General features: G+C 36.8%; 1 long non-coding RNA gene and 1 pseudogene across 1 annotated transcript; one reads left to right on the top strand and one right to left on the bottom strand.

Annotated features, from left to right (window-relative positions):
- Positions 1–8,959: 8,959 nt before the first annotated feature.
- LOC118759014 (grpE protein homolog 2, mitochondrial-like) lies at positions 8,960–14,003 on the bottom strand (annotated as a pseudogene).
- Positions 14,004–17,776: 3,773 nt separating this feature from the next.
- On the top strand, positions 17,777–19,382 carry LOC131480792 (uncharacterized). The gene is made up of 3 exons (XR_009245818.1): positions 17,777–17,910; positions 18,805–18,829; positions 19,269–19,382. It is a non-coding gene; the product is annotated as an uncharacterized LOC131480792 (long non-coding RNA).
- Positions 19,383–23,953: the final 4,571 nt, after the last annotated feature.

Raw genomic sequence — 23,953 nt, 5'->3', positions numbered from 1 at the left:
CCTGGAGAGTGCATAATCCGAGAGTGAGAGAGACCTGGGAGGGAAATAGTGGGCTCCTCCCTCTTGGGTTACCACTCCCACGGGAGGGCACAAAAACTAGGACAGAGGCTGGGGTGGCTAGACACCCACCCAACAGCATCTGTGTGGGCTGCATAGTGGAGCTGGTTAGATGGAACAAGGTTTTAATACCCATTGACATGTACGAGAGCCAAATAGGGTGTGGGACAGACTGGACTACTGCTACACATACTGGCAAACCAGGGTAGGGGGCGGGCCTGGTGGGGGTTATTGTGGGTCGCTCTGACTAGGCTGCAGCTCCCACTGGTTTATGTGAGGGCCGAATATGTGCTGGACAGAACCAGGCTGGACTGCAACACCCACTGGTTCCAGTGGAAGTCGGGGCTGAAAACAGAACCAACAACACAGCGATTGCAACCACCAGCTGATCGGGGTGATGGACTGTGTCAGGCCCTGTACTTGCTGGTACATACAAGAATCTGGTCTGAGAACACCTCAGACAAAGTTTCTTTGGAGATCTCCCCAATCGAAATGCCGGACTCAGAACTCTAACCAAGAAAAGACAGAAGACAGAACAGGTCAATCAACCATCTCAGCTATATGTTGGCAGCGAAATACTGGGCAAACGAAGACTCTATGATGGACTGTGTCAATTAGTGGATTCTTCAAAGACCTCATCGAGCTTGGAGTGGCAAGATTGGCAGTGATTCATAACTGGTGAACCATCAAAACCACTTGAGTAAGAACCTCAGAGCATGCCCTACATCCAGGACCTGGGGTGGGTGGGAGACTGGGTGGGGCTTCTCCCTTAATATCCCCCTTTAAACATAAAGGAAACAATATGGAAATAACAGTCTTACCCACTTTCCTATAGGTAAATAACTATGTAAAGATTGTAAAAAAATATAATAAAAATAAATAAAATAAAATAAAATAAAGTAAATAAACAGAATATCCCTAACACAGAAAGGGAACAGATGATTATCTAAATTCACTTAAGATAAATAAAATCTGGTGACAAAAATTAATTTCTTCATAGCAATAGATTTTGAAACCATTGTTCTAGGATCTTGCTACAAGCAATTTTCTTCAGACCAGAGTCAGTGGTCAGGGATGGATGTGGTGATAAGACTTGGCCAAGTACAGAATAAGACAGAAACTGAAATTATCATGCTTATTTATCTACTACCTAATAGTGCAAGAAAAAAAATCAACAATTATCTAAAGTATCTTTTTTTTCCTTTTTGATATGTTTTAAAATTTGTATGTATTTAAGTGTTAGAGGATACTTATTACATGCATATTTCGTGAAATGATCAAATCAGAATAATTGGCATTTCTGTCTTCTTCATCCTTATCATTTCTTTGTGCTGGTAAGTTCCTTACACCTCTCTTTTCACTCTTTATAAAAAGTCTAAATAATGGTTGTAAACCAGAGTCACCCTGCTATACTGCACAACACTAGCACTTATCTAACACTTTCATATACAAACCATCAACTTGTAACACAGTTGAAATTAATAATAACATTTGTATAACTATACACCTCATTAGTTTAGGCCTAAATTTAAAAAGTCAAGTAGGAATTACACAAGTTAAAGCTATGCGTGTGATATATATTCTTAGTAAAAGAAGAGGCAGGGAGTAAACACATACTTATGTGGTCACATTTTCAATGTTAACACTTTACAAAAAGAACCTCATTGATTCTTGCACTGCCAAATTGTTTCCTTTTAGAACAAGAAGGCAGAAATGTGGGTTTTGGTCAGAGTATCCCAAGTATTTAGTGGATGATTCTAAACCCAATAGTATTTTATGAAGTCTATGTTTGAGAGAAGCATCTAGTGCAGCTGATTTTTTTTTTTTTTTGCAAAAATGAGAGACGTTATTTGTAATCTTCCTATTTAATGGCCGTAAGTAATTTTGCCTGCCTAACATATGAGAACTATTTTACATAATCTGTTCCAACTTTCTTTAAAGTAACCTCTAGGGATCAGCAATCCAAGTTAGCTGGTGACTTTTTGTCTTTCATTATATTCTTTTTTTTTTTTTTTTTTTTTTTTTTTTTTTTATTAATTATTATGCATTATGTGACAGTTTCATATGCTCTGGGAATCCCCCCACCCCTCCCTACACCCCTCCCCCCTGGTGGATTCCTCCACCTTGATGCAGTATTACAGTTCAAATTCCATCAAGATTCTTTCCTTGCAAACATATACCCAGCATAGAGTCCAGCTACTCATTGTCCAGATGGGTTGAACAGTTTGTTGGGGAGACCATTTCTGGTCCAAAGTCAGAGCTGGTAGCACACCCCCCCCCAAAAAAAAAAAATGTTCTGCACCTTAACTGCTGACAAATGTCTTGTTAGAGTTACAAGCCAGTCTAGATTATCCTAAAATCTGCCAAGATCAGTAAAATTAGACTTCAACACAACAAATGGCTAAATACTAAAATGAAACAGACACGAGACAGCTGAATGGTACCTTATAGCCATCATTATATTCTTTTAAAATAGGCTGCTCTTGGCAGCTCAGTCACTTGCTGATCTCAGAAGGCCCTGGGATAAGGCAGGTCGGGGTGCATGTTGGGGTTTCTTCTTGGGAGAGGGTAACAGAAGGCTTTCCATGTTGGTGTGTGATAAAGGTACTTAGCTTGTAGCACATTTGCTCCAGTTTTTCATGTGGGAATCCTTCTAGGAAGAAAGTTCAAGCACTGAACTTGCATTCCTCATTTCTGTTTCAAGATTTGAGATGGGATGGAACAGGATTAATTTTTCATATGAATTAAAGATGACTCTAACATTATGTTCCTTTACAAGGTTAATAAACAGGAAAAGGCAAGCGATCAAGATGTAACCATAATTATTCCTAGATTTGCTTCAGACTGCTACTTAAAGCTACAAGACACTATCATTATAGGCAATCCTTTTGAATGTCAACATCAATTTAAAATTACCCAGGATTTTTCAATAAGTGGCCTAAGCTTATTCAAGTTTAAAATGACATCATGAAAGTGGTGACATATTTTTACCATTCAATAATGATAAAAATGGTAAGATTAAAGTACCTTTTAGTCTCAAGCTATTGTTTTGCACAGCTAGAAAAGGCCAAAACCACAAAGTAAACCAATAATTACAAATGTAAAATCCGTCTCAGATTACAAATGGAGGTTAAATCCGAAGGAAGTCTGTGGCATTGTGCTGAGTGCTCATTGGAATAATTCTGAAGATTAGCAGAATATTCATTATTGCCCACTAATAGTAAAGGCACATTAATTTGTTCAGCACTCTATGTTTGGACATACACCTGATTTTTCTTTCAGATAACTTATTGTTAAGCAGTATGACCACAAAAAAAGTATCAATAGTATAATTTTCTATGGTTCACTTAATTTACTAATCTATGCACATATTCAAATGAAGTTCACCAAAAGGTTCAAAATAATGGAGAAAATATTTCAAAGTACTTGCTTGTTCCACTCTTACTGGTCTAATTTTCCATTGCTTTAATCAAAATCCTTTGCAACAGAAAACATTTAGCATATCAATGTAATACACCCAATATCTACATTGATGTATAGAAAGTACAAAGTTCAAAAACAAAAACTAAAAAGACCCACAAGCAAACTAAAAACTCTACAATATGTTCATATCAACAGCTGTATTTCAAGGATGAGACTTAGGTACTAATAATGGTAAAAGTGTGGTATTTGAAAGTAAGCATTCAACTATTTGTTCTGTGCCATATCAGCACAGGAAAGTGACGAAGGGAAGTTTGTGAGTCTTAAATGCACAACTTGGAAGGCACTGAATGTGGCTTGAGAAAGTAATTCAATCTTCCTTGTTCACAAATGAAATATCTATAAAAATGAGAACAATGACAAAACCTTCTTTATAGAGTAGCCATGAATTTTAATTTGTTACACACTTAATCTCATGGCAAGTGCCATATAGACATCGTCAAATTAAACCAATTATAAACCAAAATTATTCACTGAGTACTAATTATTAGTGTAGGTATTTGGTCATTCAGCTGAAGTACTGTTCAGGAGGCCTTCATTCCTTACTGCAGAAACTGGTTTCAAGTCCTGGCTTTGGTACCAACTCCAGCTTCCTACTGATGTGAACCCTGGGATGCAGCACGGAAATAGCTCAAAATGCCTGATGTGGGCAGAAAAATAGCTAACAATGAAGAGCTGAGATTGTCTGTACTTCCCTGCTTTATGAACTATAACCCTGACACTATGCCATCTACCGCTCCATCACTTTCAGAACAGCAGAAAGTCAGTTTCCACAGTCGTGTTGCTTAGAGTCAACACCAGCTAAAAACATCCAATATGGCCACCGAGTCCCTGTTATGATCTTTAGCTTGTTATGATATAATTATGATGTAATTACTGTGCTAACATTCCACTCCTTTTGTGCATGTGAAACCAAATAATGCAAAAATTTCCAGCAAGCAAGGCAATAGGCAGTTTTCAAGTCCCACCCCCAAATTCTGCCCCACTTACTATTAAATTCAGTGCCCAATACCAATCTATATGCCTTCGGATCATTTGGGATGGCCCCGATCCTTGTTGACTGTAACTTGTTCTCTCCATCTCTCCCTTGATCAAGCCTGCACTTCTTTTGATTATGTATGTTTCCTTTGCTTGTAAAACATTTTGGGGTTTTTGCTGAACTTTACGCAAGTCCTGTTTTTGAATTCCTTCTTCTGTCAGAGATAAGAACCTCAGACAAAGACACTCTACAGTCATTTTGTCCCAGTACCCCTTTGGGATAAAACTAAAATTGATTCTGGGCTTCTGGCTGTGATCTGGACCAGCTGTGGAAGACATTTGGGGAGGGAATCAGTGTATAAATTTTTTTACTCTCTCTCTGCCTTCTAAATAAGCAGTTTTAATTTCATAAAATTCAAATACATAGAACTTTAATCCATATTAGTGTTGAACAACATACAAAAATATGAATGTGAGAATTAAGTGACTTTCATGAACCTTCATCCTCTCTCCAGCACTTCTGGTTTGATCCAGTGGTTCTCAGGCATCTCTGCTGTATAGGCAGGTCTGTGATTTTATCCGTAGTGAGCAGGATCAGACTTTTTTTTTCTTGTCTTTACTGTTTACCCAGCATTTACATTGTATTTAATGTTACGAGTAAAGCATAAATCAAGAATTCATGAATCTGGATACGCACAGATTTTGGTATAATCATGACATCCTGAAGACACAGTCCATTTATCCTGAAGGGCAGTACATTATTAGCACTGTGACAATTACTAGTTGAATGATTATATCAGTTGTTTAATCTCACCAAACCTATTTCTCATTTCTAGCTCATAAAATTGTGCCAAAGAGTGAAAAATCCTTATGAGACCCTTGGCAAAGTGAATGCATGTAGAAAATACTCTGTTTATTTGTAATTTTTTATTGTTGATTTCTTAGGCTTTGCCATTGTTTAATAAGAGCCCATAATAAATTCTGTAATAGCAGGAATCTAAATAATTATCTCTAACTGTCCTTTTGCTAACACAAACAGCAAAGTTGATATTCTGCAAAGGACAAAATTCTCCAGCAAAACATGGTGCATGTTTAACAGAAGTCCTCCAGTTGGGGCAGCCATGGGAAAGTTGAATATGCCCATTTGCAACCCAATTCACAGCTGTAAAACTCTGACATACTGCCTCATAGGAGCACAATGCTTGTAATTATGAAGAGAAAGACAATGTTTAAACTTACGATGACCTTCAGTGGTAAATATCAGTCCTATCAAGAGTTAGGCTTTTGTTATTCCATATTTCTCACAGTCTCTTACAGGGGTATTCTTGCCAACTTTCCTATAATAAAATATTAGTTAAAATATGACACAGCCTGGCTCAGTGCCAATGGCATAGTGGATAAAATTCTCACCTTGTGAGCCTCAGGATCCCATATGGGCACCGGTTCACGTCCCAGCTGCTCCACTTTCCATCCAGCTCCCTGCTTGTGGCCTGATGAAGCAGTAGAAGACAGCAGAAGACTTTGGGACCCTCCCACCCACGTGGGAGACCCAGAGGAGGTTTCTGAGATGGGCTCAACTCCAGCCATTATAGTGACTTGGGAAGTGACACAGCACATGGAAGATCTTTCTCTTTGGTCTTCTTTCTCTTTGTGAATCTGCCTTTCCAATAAAAAATAAATAAATCTTTAAAAAATGCGATACAGGCATGATAAAGATGTCTATCCTGACTCTCATCAAGTCTCCATCAAGAGAGGACTGTACTTCATTGTTATGTCCTTTGTTTTAGAACAGAAGCATGGTATTGTCATTTTAACCCATGCTCCTATTAACCCAGACTAAGATGCGCATACAAAGCAGCATTATTACTTTATGTTAATGTCTTCCAACCCAGACATACCCTGAAACAGAGCAGTGAAGGTTGTGTGTGCTTTCCACCCTTCGCATTTTTTTAAGATTTATTTATTTTTATTACAAAGTCAAATATACAGAGAGGAGGAGAGACAGAGAGGAAGATCTTCCATCCGATGATCCACTCCCCAAGTGAGCCGCAACGGCCGGTGCACGCCTATCCAAAGCCGGGAACCTGGAACCTCCTCCGGGTCTCCCATGCAGGTGCAGGGTCCCAAAGCTTTGGGCCGTCCTCAACTGCTTTCCCAGGCCACAAGCAGGGAGCTGGATGGGAAGTGGAGCTGCCGGGATTAGAACCGGCGCCCATATAGGTTCCTGGGGCATTCAAGGCGAGGACTTTAGCCACTAGACCACGCCGCCAGGCCCCACCCTTTGCATTCTGCAACCATTTCTTCCCAGTTCACATGACTAACGTAGTCAACATTATGTAACTGGTAATATCATCCCTCAATCCCTTATCCAGGGTGCCAACATCGGTGATGTTTAGGCAACATCACCAACAAATGTTTTTGTAATGGAGCCCTTGGAGCAGGCTATACCTGTGGGAAGAGTGGTATAGCAAAAAACAAAAGCAAAAACTTTATCCTGCTACATTTTTTGAAAGATAAACTCAATCTGGATGCAAGAAGAGCAATAGTTCAGATAAAATCAGCAACTTTTCCTCATCAAGAGAAAATGTGGTCTGGATATTTTTTGAGGTAAAAAGGAACCTATTGATTATTTTGCTTTCTGTTAGTTTTATTTATATGACCAAGCATCTTTTCTGAAGTTTCACATTTCCTCGTCTTACTTGATTAAAAGCAGCATGTGTCATATTATTGAATGCTGATTACTGTGGCTTGATATTTTGAGTTAAAGTGGTTTTTTTTTTTCAACTCATAGAGTGCCTATTTTCAAAATTAACCTATTTCGGGCCCAGCTGCATGGCCTAGTGGCTAAAGTCTTCACTTTGAACTCAATGAGATCCCATATGGGCGCTGGTTCTAATCCCGGCAGCTCCACTTCCCATCCAGCTCCCATCCTATCTTGGCCTGGGAAAGCAGTCAAGAACAGCCCAAAGCCTTGGGTCTCTGCACCTGTGTGGGAGACCTGCAAGAAGTTCCTGGCTCCTTACTTCAGATTGGCATAGCACCAGCCGTTGCGCTCACTTGGGGAGTAAATCATCGGAAGGAAGATCTTTCTCTCTGTCTCTTCTCTCTGTGTATATGACTTTACAATAAAAAGAAAATAAATCTTTATAAAAAACAAAATTAACTTATTTCATCATACACAGAAATGATTAAAAAGCTTAGCGTAGACCCCACACTCAAGGCAGATGTCCAAGAAGCTAAGAATACAAGTGAGAAGGGAAAAGGTGGCACCAGCAACAGATATGGAGAAAAAAGCCATTCAACCTTGAATTCAGAAGAAAATGTTGATTCTGACAGGGGAATGCTGAATTTGAGAAGGTGACATAATATCTGAGGAAAAAGGTGAAGAAGCAGCTAATGTGTCTGACAAAACGATGAAAATTAATAGTGAACATTTTGGAGTCTTAAGTAAATGCTCTATTTTCAAGCCTCTACCAAGTTACATGTCAATGCATTATTTTTTTTTTTCATTTTGTGACACAGTTTCATAGGCACTGGGATTCTCCCCACCCCTCCCCATACCCTCCCCCCATGGTGGATTCCTCCACCTTGTTGCAGTATTACAGTTCAAATACAGTCAAGATTCTTTCATTGCAAGCATGTGCCATGCATAGAGTCCAACATCTTATTGTTCAGATAAATTCAACAGTTTCCTGAGGAGACCATCTCTGCTCTGAAAGCAGAGCTGACAGAATATCATCCTGTCCAATGAAAAGCCACAACATAACATCAACAATCATTTACAACATTATGAAGTTAATTGACATGGTATTGAGTGATCAATATGTTAGAAAATGCAAGTTCTTAACCACATCCTGAGACTACTTCATTGACATTTCAATTTTAGTTTATACACAACTGGCTTCTATATACCTTACAATGGCTATAGGATACTATTCAGCTGTCTCATGTCTATTTTCATTTTTGAAATACATTATTTTTGTGCAAAAAGAAAACCTTATAATTATTGAGGTGCATCATCTAAGTACCCACATGTTGAAATGATCCCCATGATCTCCCTTTCACAAAAAAAGAAACAGCAGCAACAGCAACAAAAAACACTACACAACAATTTCTTTTAGAAGGACCATTAGGAAATAATGGTTAGTTGAAAATATGGTTAAAAGGATGTGGATTCAAAGTCACCAGTGGACATTTTCATAAACATATTTTGACAAAGGCTACTTAATCTAAAGAAACATTTGTCATGTTGCTCAAATGGCAAGACTTCTGATGAGACCGAACAGGTTGCATTAAATCCATAGACTGAGAAATAAAGCCAATATGACTAAATCAAAAACAGATCACATGAAGTACCTCATGTACAATACAAACACAGTTTAATAAATAGGAAACAGGTGACTTATTACATTCTGAGAGAACATTCAGTTCCTCAATGGCTCATTTACAGACTTCTCTGAGACTGCACTGGCACTTCTGTCTGCATAAGGCTAATGCTGTGGCCATGAAGTTTGTGGCCATCTTGCTTTACTGATGCCAGAGTGCCAGCCTACACCCCAACACAAGCTGGCATGTGACAGATGAGTTCATGCTCATGAGAGTCATACTTATCACCAATTGGAGGCCATGTTTTCCACGTCATGCTTGGCAAACACACTTTTCAGCTTTGCTTCTAGAAGTGGCAACCCCCAGATGACCTCCAGATTTAGGCTGTGATCCCCAGACTCTGCTTCTTCTGAAATGCACTCAGCAGTCTTCTTCAAAATGCCTGCCACTTCTTCCAAGTCTTTACAGAACTCTGGATTCCAAATACCCTGGCACCTTCTACACATCTCTGGGTCTTTCTCCTTCTATTTTTACAATCATTCACCTGTCTCTGATATCTTACTGGCAAATCCTGGACTTTCTTCTGAGTTTCACAGCGTTTAGTCACAAGGCCCAAGTTCATCAGGAGACTCCTCAGAACTGCAGAGCTCGCCAGTGGCTCTCTGGTTACACTGCTGAATACATGCAGGCATCCCCTGTTCTCCCACGTGGCACTAGAGGTAAGGCGGTGCCGCGTTGGTTACCAGACTGCCCACAGCATCTGAATGTCCATGTTTGCAATCAGTCATGCTCAACCTTCTGAGATGAACACTGGAAGAATTGCCTTACTTGATTATATCTCAAAACAGCATGTGTCAAAGAAATAGCTTTGACACATTGTTCCTACATTTCTAGGCCTGAGATTAGCTCCTGAGACTAGTCAGCAATATTACTGTTACTATAAAACCATTTGCTAATGGACTGAGAGGACATCATAATGGCATAACTCTGGAAATTCCATCATGAACTGCTCTTCAATTTGTCTTTCTACATTGTCCTGTCTTTATTGTTGATTTACAACACATCACCATGACACAGATCCTATCTTCCCTCAAGATGACCATGCTGTACATTTAGTGAAACTGATGTCTACATTTGATTTATACCCAAGAAATTGATAAATATGAGATTTGTGACTGAGAATTGTGCATCACAATGTAACTAGACTTCAATTCAGTATTCACAAAATATAAAAATTAGAAGAAATGAAAGAAAAATTTGCCATAAAATTAGAAGACATTAGTTCTTGATCTTAATTTGATTTTCTTTTGCATGATGAAGAAATGAGACAATTAAAATCTGAACATTATGTATATAAGAAACACATTTTTGAGCCAATATAAAGAGAAATTTTTAAGTGAAACTCCCATGTATAAAAAAGTCGTAATTCTCGGGCTCGGCAGTGTGGCCTGGTGGCTAAGGTCCTCGCCTTGATCCCATATGGCAGCTGGTTCTAATCCCGGCGGCTCCACTTCCTCTCTGTCTCTCCTCCTCTCAGTATATCTGACTTTGTAATAAAAAAAATGGAATAAATCTAAAAAAAAAAAAAAAGTTGTAATTCTCTTATGACTTTACAATGTAGCATAAGATTTCAATTGAATAGTCTTAGTATAATGACCTAAATTTAAAGTTCTCACTAAACTTGCAAGCCTATTATTTCAATTTTGAATGAAATATCAAATTTTACACATATTGGCAGCATTTAACATGGATATAATATACCTAATCAATAAAACACAATATTAACTGACATACTGAAACTAACCTTTATTGTGAATGATTGGTTTTGTCCTAATTGCTATTCATCACCTTAAACTCTTATATAGCAGACAATAATTTGTAGATATTCCTAAATCCTCGAGGAATCTTATATACTGAGTCTGGGCAAAAACCCAGGGATTCAAATTTTCTAGAAACATGCCAAGTAATTCTAAGGTATGAATTAGTCAGAGAACCCTTTGAGAAATTATTATAAACAGCTCTAAAAGATAAAAACCAGAGTTGTTATGGTAATAATATTAAAGTGGTTACTTTAGGCTGTTCTTCAAAAGCAGTCAAAACACATCACCACAAACACAAATATCTTTTTAAAAGTTTTACACATGGCCTGGTTCAGTAACCTAGTGGTTAAAGTCCTCACTTTGCATGTGCCAAGAACCCATATGGGCACTGGTTCTAACCCCGGTGGCCCCGTTTCCCATCCAGCTCCCTGCTTGTGGTCTTGGAAAACAGTTGAGGATGGCCCAAAGCATTTGGACCCTGAATCTTTGTGGGAGACCCAGAAGAGGTGCTGGGCTTCTGGCTTCTGCCATTGTGGCTGCTTGGGGAGTGAATCAATGGATCGAAGATCTTCCTCTTTCTCTTCCTCTCTGTATATCTGACTTTCAAATAAAATACATCTTAAAAAAAAAAAAACTCTTACACAAGTTTGTATACCAAATCATGTGTAGCCATGTATACACAACCAAAGGACTTTCCATGATGGGAGTTCTTACACTCTTGTATATATTTTATAGCAAATATGTTCACCAGGAAGTTATCTCCTGTGGTAGAGTTTTTAAACTCTGCTAGTATATGTTGAGGTCTATAGTACTCCATCATGAGCAATGAAAATACTGTATAATATCAAACAAAATACAACAGAATCTCTACTACAACCCATCCAAAGATACTCAGGACTACTTAAGAGCCGAAATTCTTTAGCAAAAGCTGTGTGCAAGCAGAGGGGATGCCAAGCAGAAGCAGAGGGAAGTAAGGAGTGCGGTTTTAAGGACTCTCCTTCTTCCCATCTTCCTTCACACATCTCTCCTCTCTCAATTCTTTATTGAAAATCCTATAAATTGCTGATTACAGTTGTCCTTGGCCTTTCTTGGTGTTGGAAACTGATCTACAAAAGAAAAGTCATTATGTCAAATGAATATTTAGAAATCAAGGATAGAGAACTATATTTTGGAAGGAAATTGTTCCAGGCACTATCTCAAAGCAAGTCTGACCAAAGTCTTAAATAGCTTATAGATAATTTCACTGTGAATAATATCTTAGAAAATTATTGTTGTTTCAACTGATGCAAGAACATACTACATGAAACTAAATTACCAAGAAAATCAATTACCAATAATCTACCAGCATATTTATATTATAATTTGTCCTTTATATAACCAAATGTTATTACATAAGCTCTAGTTTATTTCTCCAAAAAGGTTGACATGGCATTTTGCCTTGTGTTTGAAAGCTATCTTTTGCTGTTAATTTGCATTAAACAAACAACAAAAAGACAAGAAAAATCAAAGGAAGTACCCTATATGGTTCTCTCACACATCTTCAGCTGTGTGAGCAAGCAGTTAAAACATGCAAATCCAGTTTGGAGGAAATTCGACATCTCTATTATAGATGAAAGGTAAACAAAGCAGATGAAGGATTAGTGCAATTCCAAATTTAAGATATTGCTCTCAGTGACTTATAATAAAGTGGTGTTGCATACGGTGGCATGTTTTAGATGACATTTCAATTGTACAAGCAATTTGCATTCTATCTGACATTAAATAACGTTCTGAGTATTATGAATTCCAGCAGCATGCTCATCTCCACAGCATAAAGATATGAACTATGAGGCACATCTTAATGAAGGGAGTAAGTTTTCCTGTCAATCTGAAATGTGAGACAAGGCAGTACCTGGGCTAAAACGCCAGCAACATTATTGTGAGTTGCCCACTCCTGGCATAGTACAAATCTTCAGCTAAGGCATTCTTCTTATTAAATAAAGATCTATAACTGAACACATGTATCTGTAATATCACTACAATCCAAAGAAAATTAAAAGACAGATTATGTCCAGGATATTACATGCACCACCACAGAGCACTGCTAGAATCTGGTAGGGTCTTGTTGCTAAGATACCTGGCTAATGCCACGGAAACGAGCCCCTCTTACTAATCTAGTACAATCCATGCATGCTTCCACATATTTTGGCAGGAGAAAGTATGAGTCCACTGACAACGATTTGAGATATTACTAGCCAGTGTTCCTGAATTTATACATTTTTTTATCTCTTCCTGGTAAGCTTCCACAATCTTAGTGAAATAAGAAATGTAGCACTCTGTTAATGGCATTTGGTTGCTTTATGCCATTTAAAACAAGTAAGATTACTTTTTATCCTTCTGCATAGTCAATAAAAGTTGCTTAAAAAGGTAATTATTTAAGTGTCCTTTGGTTACAAAATTGTGGTGCTCCCCAAAATGATTCTCCTTAATCTTTGTGATTTATATTGTTTTATGCACGTAAATGACTAACTGAATGCTCTTTCTCTCTCTCTCTCTCTCTCTCTCTCTCTCTCTCATAAACACACACACACACACACACACTTCAAGGAAAACGCAATAAGCTTGTATTCCTGGGGGCATATTGAAAAGGAAATCAAAGCAGCAAAATGAAATAATTTCAGCAGAAATTAACTTATAGATCTATGATGCATGAAGCTGATTTGTAGGTTATTTTCAAGAATTTTTATTCATGTAATAAAAAATAAACACACGTGGGGAGAGCAGAGATTTAGAGCAGTTTCCTGCAAGCAAGAACATATACGATTCCCTACAAATGGAAACAAACACTGTGAAGTTTCTCTTGCACAGAATGCATGTGTTTTCCAGCTCCAGGTGTCATTTGTTTTTCCTTATTTTGAAATAGTCTTCCTTTTTATTAAAGCAAACAAGACAGATTCCTACTATAAAAATTAAGCAAAATTTTCTGTGAGGATATTCCTACTCTGAAGTGTGATATGAGCCTCCAAGCCCCAGTGATGGTAGTTCCGTTGAGCTCTAGTTATGATAACAAGAACTATTGCAGATGTTCAGAGCTGTCAAATAGTATCCACTAAAATGTCAGAAAACGTGATAAAAAGTTAAACCAGAAAAATTACTTTAAAGTAATTGGTTCAAGTCAAAAAGGCATGAGGAGGTCAAACACCAATCCCTGTCCATAAACAATGAATGAGCTATGGAGAAACCCCAGGCATACTGATTTGGTAAAGAAACGGCTGTGTACTGTTTGGGTGGGGCACTCACAGCAGGAATTAACACCGTGTCATGGTGTGCAAAGGTACAGTGGTATATCGCAACAGTACTCATGGATTTAAACAATTTAAACCCAGATCTGTTTTTTTGTCAACATAGACTTAGCTCATCTTTGGCAACCATAAAGAATAGCATGGCTATACTATGTTGACATTATTCACACTCTCTTTTGTTTTCCAGTCCATGAATTGCCAAGGTCATCCTGCAGGGTTATCTGCCAGAAACTATAGATAGTTTATGGATTTAGAATTTTATTTGTGATGTGACAATAGCTCATCATGATGCTATGTCTTCATGAATGCCAGAAACAAGTATTGCAACTCTCAATAGAACTGAAGAACACCCAGCAAAAGTATGTCCACATGTTTATTCTTCCATCCATATGCTTCTAATATGTTAAGCCCTTCACGCCATTGTTGCAGTGAAAAATTATTTCTGAATTACCGTCAGCAGCAGTATACAAGAGTAACTGTATTGTAAAACAGGAGATTGTTCATGACAAAGAGGAAATAAATCAATAACAGGTGCAAGTATCTCACAAACGGTCACTTCAACATAAATTGTCCCTGTAAGAAGGACAGAAAAATGTTTTTACAGACCTTTTACTTTTTTCAATTCTCACTGGGATCCCATGTCAGAAGAGAAAATGGCTGTTTGCTTAGAATAAAGTGTCTTAGCTGTCTACGTGCACCTGACAGTAATGGCAAAGGATGGTGCCGATCAATATCCATCTTCTTCATTCCTGAAGTAATAACTTTCAATAGGAAAATCTATTTACTTTTACTTACCTTTATTTTATTTCATTTTGCTTTAAAGAAGTTCATTCCAGAGGGAGGGTTTACCTTGCAAACAGCAGTTAACAAACTGATGATTTAACTAAGGACTCTGGGCCAGTGGCTGTTACTGTTTGCTGTACCTCAGTGATAGTGCTAAGAAGAAGCATATTTCTCTGGATTCTAAATTTGTTATTCAAATAGTAATCACTAAATTCCTTTCCAGGCCCACAGCTGCTTTACATGGAAAGTGTATCAACAAAGGCAATCAGAAACAAGGGGGATAAACCCTCACATTCTTACAGGGAGGGGTTCTTCATTTTACCCATTCCACTGGAAGACTCCATAGGACAAATACAAGGAAAACAACACTGGGTGAGAAATTTAAAAGGAAACCCACAAGTCTGTCTCATAAAAACCTGTAGTTTTTCAGATTGTATAAAGCTATTGTTAGGAAAGGCCATGCATTGAACTCACACAGACAGTAAGAAAAGGAGCATGAACCCACAAATATCGCAATATTTATTATTTTAAATTGTACTTCAAAATGAAGTCCTCAGCACATACGATTATAACAACTAAAGTAAAGCATTTCCTAATTCTTTGGCTCTCAAATCCCTTGATATTTCAGTAACAGTTTTGTACTTATAATGTGTTATTATCTCTATTTAGCTGGAGTTGCTTAAATGTTATGGCTTTTTATTTTCTAAATGCAACTGTTTTGTGAGTTGTTTTTCAAGGGATGAAAGTTGTCAAATATAAGATGTATGCTTATACTTAATGTAAGTTCCTGTCAGTTAATTCATGAGTAATTTTATCGCATTAATTTTTGATTGGGGAGCTATAGTTAAAAGCCAAGGCATTATAACATATAAAAAGATTATTGTAACTATCTTAAGAGAATTCTGACATGGACATCAGGAAAAAAAGTTCTTATAAATGATACTTTTTGGTTTTCCTATATCAAAAAGAAATTTGAGAATTACTAACTTATACTTTAACACAGAGTGAGTTATGAGTTTTAGAAATATTTTCTTATGCTAATGAAATTGCTCACAAGCACTAATATAATATCAGTAAATTTAAGTTTTAAAATAACAGGAATGAGCAAAATAGCAATCCAGGTCTAAGTATTCTCATTGTGAATTTTTAAATTAATAACTGGTAATTAATTTTAAATCAAAGGAGTCATAAAAATCATTTCTGAATTCTAGTTTCATACAGAAATCTCAGAACACTCACTGTGTATATTTGTTACAAGGAAGGGAGATCACTGGTATTAAATCCCTGCTTAAATTAACTGCAAGATGAGCAATAAATTAGAGGCAATACTCTCCTTAGGATTTATAAGAAAACATATATTAACATAGATGGAATATAGCAAGAGAGTTAATTGCAAATAAAACAAAGCATGCAGAATGGTGCAGATAAATGACATCTCACTTGTACTAATACCTAAGAGTTCTTTACCAGGAGGATACCAGCAAAGAAAAATGCAGGTATATTGCACTTGTGTGTTTTTTGCCACAAAAATACACTAATACAATTCACATAAATGACTGAGTCCTTCTCTTCGGCAGTTCTTGTGTTTTCCTGTGTGTTAATAGGCCACGTAAGAATAATGCATGAGAAATGTGAATGTCCTGTTGATACACAAAAGACAGATGCTCCTGCTAAGTGGGGCCCCCAATAAATCTGAAAAAAGTCATTGACAATTTTATATTAAAAAATAGTTGCACTTGTTAGAAGGCACCAAGGGATTAAAAAAATCCTCAGAGTCTTCAAGTCATTAGAGAGCTTTTTGTTGTTGTTTTTCTTAATGACAGTAATTTTATTCATTGCACTAAAATACATGTTGTTGTAGAATTCCATTCACTATTTTATTTTGTGTGTATGTTCATTATACTGCAAGTACACACTCCTCAAAAAAAAACCTACACTTATTTAAGGAAATAATGATAATAAATATTGCATTTAGAAATGAATGTTTAAAGAAGACTGTTTATAAGATTAACTCTAATATAAAGAAGAGAAAATGTTATTGAAAAGATCAATAAATATTAAGGAAAAACACAAAATTCAAGACATAAGTTTATATTGAATTTATATTTGACCCTCAAATACAATATGCCAATTAAAACTGACACCTGCAAATATACTTGCATTATCAAGAGTATTCAGCACATTCTCATTGATTAAAGTAAAACAGAAATGTCAACTTACACTCAACAACAATATTTTTGGTTCTGAGGCCGAAAAGGAGACAAACCTGTTTGGTTGGTGGCTGATAATCAATACTCCTAAGACCTTAACTGCTTTTATGAATATATGATCAAGGAAAAAACAACTGGCACCAATATGTTAAGTGCGTTGCATTTGTGAGTTAATTTTTATGTCTTCCTAGGAAGTACTGCAGAATCAGATAGACACGATGTACTATACTAAGGCATGTAAAAGGAAGCAAAACAAAGAAGCCTAAACAGGCCATTACTTCTATGCGTCCTCACAAAAATGTGAATGCATAAAATTACATTTTACTTGGAAAAAATACATTTAAAACGCTCTCAGTTTTATTTTGTAGGAATCTTTGGATCATCATTTTTTTTCCAAAAGATATGAAACAAAATACTCTTCTCTTACAAATAATCGTAAAGTGGAAGAGTGGTTGCTGGATTTGCGGGGATGGATGAGTTGGAGACATTAGAAAGCTGTGGGTCAGGGGCATGAACAAAGATATTTGTAAATAGCTTTGAAAATAAATATTCGACGATGTCTTACAAGCTGTAACTATCATTAAACTATGGAACCTAGAGAAGAAATGCAGAAAATTTTTCTGATATATTTATTCCATAAAATATGCATGCATGCCTACTGTTCTTATGTGCACATCTATGTCTGTATGTGTATATCACAGGCAAACAATTAGCTAGAGTCATGTATAATTCCAGATACATTATTTGATTCTCCTACTCTTCGAGTCATTCTATCGACTTCCTCCTCAATTCATTATTTCCTAGAGTTTTAAAGGAATGCATAGCTGCATGTTTTATGATCATCTTTTAAATCTCAACAAAGGACATGGCCATAATTAGGCATTCTTGGCCATAATCGTGGGATCAAAAATCACACAGAGTCATAATAACTGGAACACAAGGCAACTTGGCTTGCTCAGATTTCTCCATAGTGGGGTGAGTTGTTTTCATTTCTGATGAAGCATAACGATTCATCTCTCTTTGAAAAGTCTCATAGGGTTTGTACCTGACTTGTCTCAAGTCTGGACCCCATATAAGAAGTCAGCTAATATACACACTGTTTATTGTTCAGTACTTGAGCATAGTTTTGGCCCTATGTGAGGAATGGAGTTATAACAATAGAGTTGCTAATCTGTGTGAATTAGTTGTGTACAAGCCTTTTTTTATTGTACATGACCGAGAGGTGGTAGAGGTCTAGGTGTCACAGTCATTGGTGTTGCTTCTCAAATAACAACTTTCCACCGCTTAGTGTGTATGTCTCACTTAGACATGATTACAAAAAGGCTGTGTGGGTAGAGACATGTGCATTAAATTTCTGAATTTTTATAAATCACTTGCATTAATGAGCTTACTTAAAGAAAGTGATCGACTCACCCTAGTTAAAAGTTACAGAGATGATTTCAGAAATGGAAAATAGCCCGCAAATGACGGAGAGGCTAGAACAGGAACAGCTACATTAGTCTTTCTTCTCCCAAGTAGGAGCTCAAAAAATGCTGTTGGACACAGAGCTTTATTCGAAGAGGTTTCACACATGCATTTTTAATCAGGATTATATTTCACTGAGATCTGTCACCGCTCACAAGTGCAGCCGGCTGGTCCTCCTTGAAACGTATCAGCTCTCGGTTTCAGCTCTGAACTAGTTTTTCTTTGTACAAATCTGGACTTGGTGATTCTACATAGGGTGGTGTTTTTCTTAAAAAAAAATCATAATTTCTTAGACTTGCATAGAATTGCATGATTGCTGTTAATAAAACACACAACTGCTTCAACCTAGAACTGTCTTCAAAGTCACTCTTTGCACCAAGTTAACACTATATATTCGTCTCACAGGTATTTGCTAAACCAAGAAGATGTGGTAGGTGGTTGCTTTAAATTTAGTTATGAAAATCAATTTTTATCTTGAGTTAAGCCTACATTTTTCTTTTGTTCTTGATCTATTAAATTATTAATCTAGACACTCCTTTAATATAGTTAAGATCATGTAGTAAATAAAATATAATGAAAAGACATCTTCTGCTTCAAATATTGGATATTCTATTCGATCACACTGCAAAAGCATGTTCTTTCCTAAATATGTAAAACATCCTGTAGACATTTTTGAATGGCAAGGAATAAGTCAAATAGTTGTGTATGTAGTGTCCATTACAGTGCCTGCAAGAGAAAAAAACTGATATGAATCAACACAAAAAGATGGAAGGTCATATGTTTTAAAATATAGTTTCATTTAAAGTGTCTTAGGATGACTTTATATTGAAATTCACATCTTATAAGCAACAATAAAAATTCCTTTTCAGATGATAAATGATACCGAATCAGAGAAATTGTTTTTCACAGCATAAATTTGTATACAGCAAATAGAATCTCCAATACAAAATCTCAAGTAAAGCACACCTAAGACAGATGATGCCTTTGGTAACTAGAATTTTTATCAAAATATGTTTCAAAAAGGGTTCATAGAGGAAGACAGTTTCTGCTACAAAAAAAAAAAAATATCTTACAATCTGTAAAGATGCAAAACAGTAAATTCAGTGCAAAATTTGTACTGGGGGAACTACTGTATAACGGCATATGTCCAGAAAATGCACCAACACTAAGCACACAGCAACATTCACATGCAGACACTATATATTGTCAAGCAACTGGTACTAAAAGCACTGAATAAAAGGGCATTTGAAATTGGATAGTTCTGAAAAGACCACAGCTGATTTTTTATATTCCCTGACAGTTAAGAACAAAAAGACTTTCAAACAAAGATTTTCAACACTCCCTGTGATATTTGACTTCCCCAGAGTTTATGCATGAGATTACCAGAAGTCTGGGACCCCAAAATAAAAGCCAGTATTACACCACTTGATTCTTGATTCTCGCTTGCTTCGTGTTCATAAAATTACTGTAATGTTCTCCATCCTCATAAACACTATACATTTTACATCTGTCAAAGTATTTAGAAACCCACAGCTTACATCTGCAAAACTGGAAAGAAACGGGCAGCCAGACTATTTCACAGTGATCTTTTCTGAAATAGTATAGTTTCATGGTTAACATTTTCTTTAATTATACCAAGATCAGCATGTTTAGAAAATAAATTTCAAAATTCTATGACATCTAATTAGAGCACAAATGCCAATGACTCAAATTTTCAGGGGCTTAAAAGATAAAATTGTCTTTCAGATTCACATTGTTGTCTAGTTTAAGTGCACAGGGAAAAAAAAGGGCATTAAAGCAATAATACTTTTTATCCATTGCTTTAGCATTTAGTTAACAAGGAATCCGTGTCTTTAGAGTTGCTTAGCAGACAGCCTTAAATAGCACATTTATATTCCTCAAATGGTTTCACGTTTCCAAAGTGAAATTTTAGTGGGTATTAGTTTAAAATATTTATCTCTGTTTAGGAAAATCTCTCAGTGTAGTCTCTTTAAAAACTGTTTTTATAAATGGCTTTCCCTCACCAAATGTGAATGTTTATAGAAATAGTAAAATAAAATCATTTTACTTAAAACATGTAGTTAAAACACATACTTTAACATAATCCAAGAATGTCATTATAGAAGACTCGTCAATGCACAATGATTATATTTTCCCCAAAATATATAGTTCCCAGCAACTATAAACTAGCAACTCCTGTATTTTTTAAGTGCAGATCTATTTTTCCTGGGTCTTCTTGAAAATTAAAAGATGTTAACTCCTGTATGTTTTTTAATACACCTGATGATTTTGTAATAAATGGTAAACACATCTAATATATTACATGCACAGTTTCCTAATTGTGAAAAAAAGCAATGCAATTAACTGGCAACAAAAAAAAACATCTGTATTTAGATCATTCCTGTGTGACTTGGTGCCCAACTCTGACGCTGCCACTCCTCATCTGAAAAACAGGAATCATTTCTGTCTTGCTCCATCTAGCTCACAAGTCTGTGAGGATGAGAAAGAACTGCTGTCGCTTTCTGCACGTCTGGGCACATAAGTCGCATACATAACACATTTTGGCTCCAGAGGAACGAGAGCACAGTTTTCACTGTATTTCTCTGTGTCCTTTTACGACAAAGGTGATCAGAAAATGTCCCATTCGCTTGTTCATCTTCTAATTCGTTATTTGTGACTGTGTCTCCTTCATCCCTATATTCTCAATGCCTGAATCAATGTTGGGCAAATCAAAAGTGTTCCAATATATATTGCTGGTTTTTACTACATAACAGTTATGTTTTCAAATACATAGAGAGGAGTGCAGCCTCTGCTACCCTCCCCCAGCAGCCTCTAAACCACAAATGCCAATAGGGCAGTTAGATGTGGCATCAGTGACCATCTCACTCAGTCAAAATGTGTCAGCCAAACCCAGTTTTTGTATTCTAGACATTTCTCATCTACAAGGAACTTTCCTGTGGGCTTCATTCCCTCAAGAGCAGATACATAGGGTTGGCATTATTCTTTCTAACCACTAAGGACACAAATGATGTAATTACTTTTAGCAAAGACCAACCTGTTAAAATTGTTAGCTCTTTTCATTTTGTCACCAGCTTTTTTTGCAGTAATTGTCCCTTTCGACCCCAGATCATTACTTCCCCGCAATTTATAGGATCACGCTCAGCCATACACAAACCTTCTATAACAACACCTACTGAAAAACATCCCCCTGTTGACTGCTCATTCTGCAGCTACCATCCCTTTGTCTCTTCCTCGCTACAGCAACTCTACTGTACAGGAATATATTCTCTCTGCTTCCCATCTCCAGCTATATGTTTAACCAATTCTATTCAATCTTTCAGTTCCACCACTCTGCTAGAACCTCTTTGTCAAAATCCATGCTTACCAATAAATCCAATAATATTTAGTTCTCAGTCATTGTCTAATTTCATATCTTGGTGACATTTATCAACAAACTATGTTCACCCTTTTGAGGCATTTTCTTCAACTTCTGGGGTATCCCTGGACACACCCTGTCAGCCTGCACTGCTGGAAACTTCTACCTGCTACAACAAACTAAACCTCATTTATTTGACTTCTCTATATCTACATTACCTATGTGCTGAACTCTAATCCCATGACTGAATACCTGCTATAAATTGACAATTTCATTAGAGTAAGTGATGCTTAGGCTCCACCAATTATCTTAAAAACCAAAACAAAGTAGCAACAAACCAACCAACCTGGGATAACCTTTAACGTTCTTCTTTTATTCATGCTTTGCATCTATTCCATGATCAACTTCTCAGCTCCATCTTCAAACTTGATGAGAATCCATTCATACCTCACTTTATACATATCTTTTCAGCAAGTATTCTCTTGCCTGGACCACTATATAACTGCCTAATATGTCTTCTGGCTTCCATACTTATCTTCTTACTGAATGTCTGTATTTAGAATTGAAATTAAATCACATAACCTACTTGATCAAAATCATGCAGTGGCTTCCTACCACACTTAAAATCTAAAGGCCCAAAACCATACATCATCTGGCTCCACCCAGCCACTTTCCTAATACTGTTTTCTATCACGCTCTCTTAACATCTTTAGGCTTCTGATCTTCCGCAAGCCTGTTGATTATAGCTTTCTGAGGAGTCCTTATACTCATTTTCTCCTCTGCATGGACCATTCTTTCCCAGAGTTCTTCATAACATGCTCCATCTGTTAACTCAACCTTGGTTTAAAGCCACTAAATGCGTAAATTCTGACACTAGATTGTGGATCTGTGGAGTCAAAGATTATGTCTCTCCCCTGCTCTGATATATTCTTTCTTTTTAGCATAGACTTTGATCTCATTTAGGGTAAAAGAATAAAAATCGCGGGGTGGGTGGGAAGGAGAGTAAAAGAAAGCAGGGGGGAAGCATGCAAAAGATCCGCAACAAGAAGAGAATTACAACGATGTGAAAATTGAATTTTCAGTTATATAATCTCCAAGGTAATGCAAATACATCAGACGTAAGCATTCGTGTGAACAGATTAAATGAACTGAACAGGATGAAGTTCAGTCTCTTTTACTTTCACCATTGCCTTTAGGATGCTTTCTGTAATCTCTTACTGTATTTCCAGTACCCGCTAGCAGAGTTCCATGTATTTCCAGAATACTTATTTAAGATATTTCAATTTTAAAAGAACTCAGTTTCAAACTTTAACATCCAGTTCAAGTTGTCTCCCCCTGTTCTCACGTGGGACAGAGCAACGGTTCTGGGGAGAGTGGTGACAGCTTCGCAGTGTGTCCCTTTGCCTACTCTTCTTCCCATTGCTGATTATTACAGGACTGGGACAGGAGATGGGAATGATTTATGGAAGTAAAAAAATGCATTTTCACTTTGCTGGTGTGTTTGTAGTCCTTTCTCTGTGCTAACACTGACTGGAACTGCTGTGAGGAGTATTCAGAAGCCAGTGCCTCAAGAAGCACATTATTTAATTTTCTTACAAGATCCCCACAAGAGTATTTGCACTGAATTTCTTGAAAATACAGAATTAAATCTTCTACGAATGCAGATAAGGGACCATGGACTTGAAAGCCTGAAGACTTCAGAAGATTACTCTTGGAAACAGAATATAGACAATTTTAAGGGGAATAGCTGTCCTCAAATGGAGCTTGAGGTTATTTCTCATTAATATGACATCAACATCTGTTATATTGGGACTCTTAATTGACTGTGATGATATTCTGCCAGCTCAAACTTCAGACCAGAAAAGGTCTCCCCAAGAAACTGTTCAACCAATCTGGACAATAAGTAGCTGGACTCTATGCTTGGTATATGTTTGCAATGAAAGAATCTTGATTGAATTTGAACTGTAATACTGCATCAAGGTGGAGGAATCCACCGGGGGGAGGGGAGGGGGAGGGAGGGGGGGATTCCCAGAGCCTATGAAACTGTCACATAATGCAAAATAATTAACAATAAAAAAAATATGACATCAACATCAACAAACTCTAAAAAATGTAGAGGTGAAACTTGTGCTTTTTAAATTACATTTACAATATATATATTCATATATATAGTTTATA

Source organism: Ochotona princeps, chromosome 7 (assembly GCF_030435755.1).
Source record: "Ochotona princeps isolate mOchPri1 chromosome 7, mOchPri1.hap1, whole genome shotgun sequence".
Classification (NCBI taxonomy): domain Eukaryota; kingdom Metazoa; phylum Chordata; class Mammalia; order Lagomorpha; family Ochotonidae; genus Ochotona; species Ochotona princeps.
This window is presented reverse-complemented; position numbering and strand designations above follow the sequence as displayed.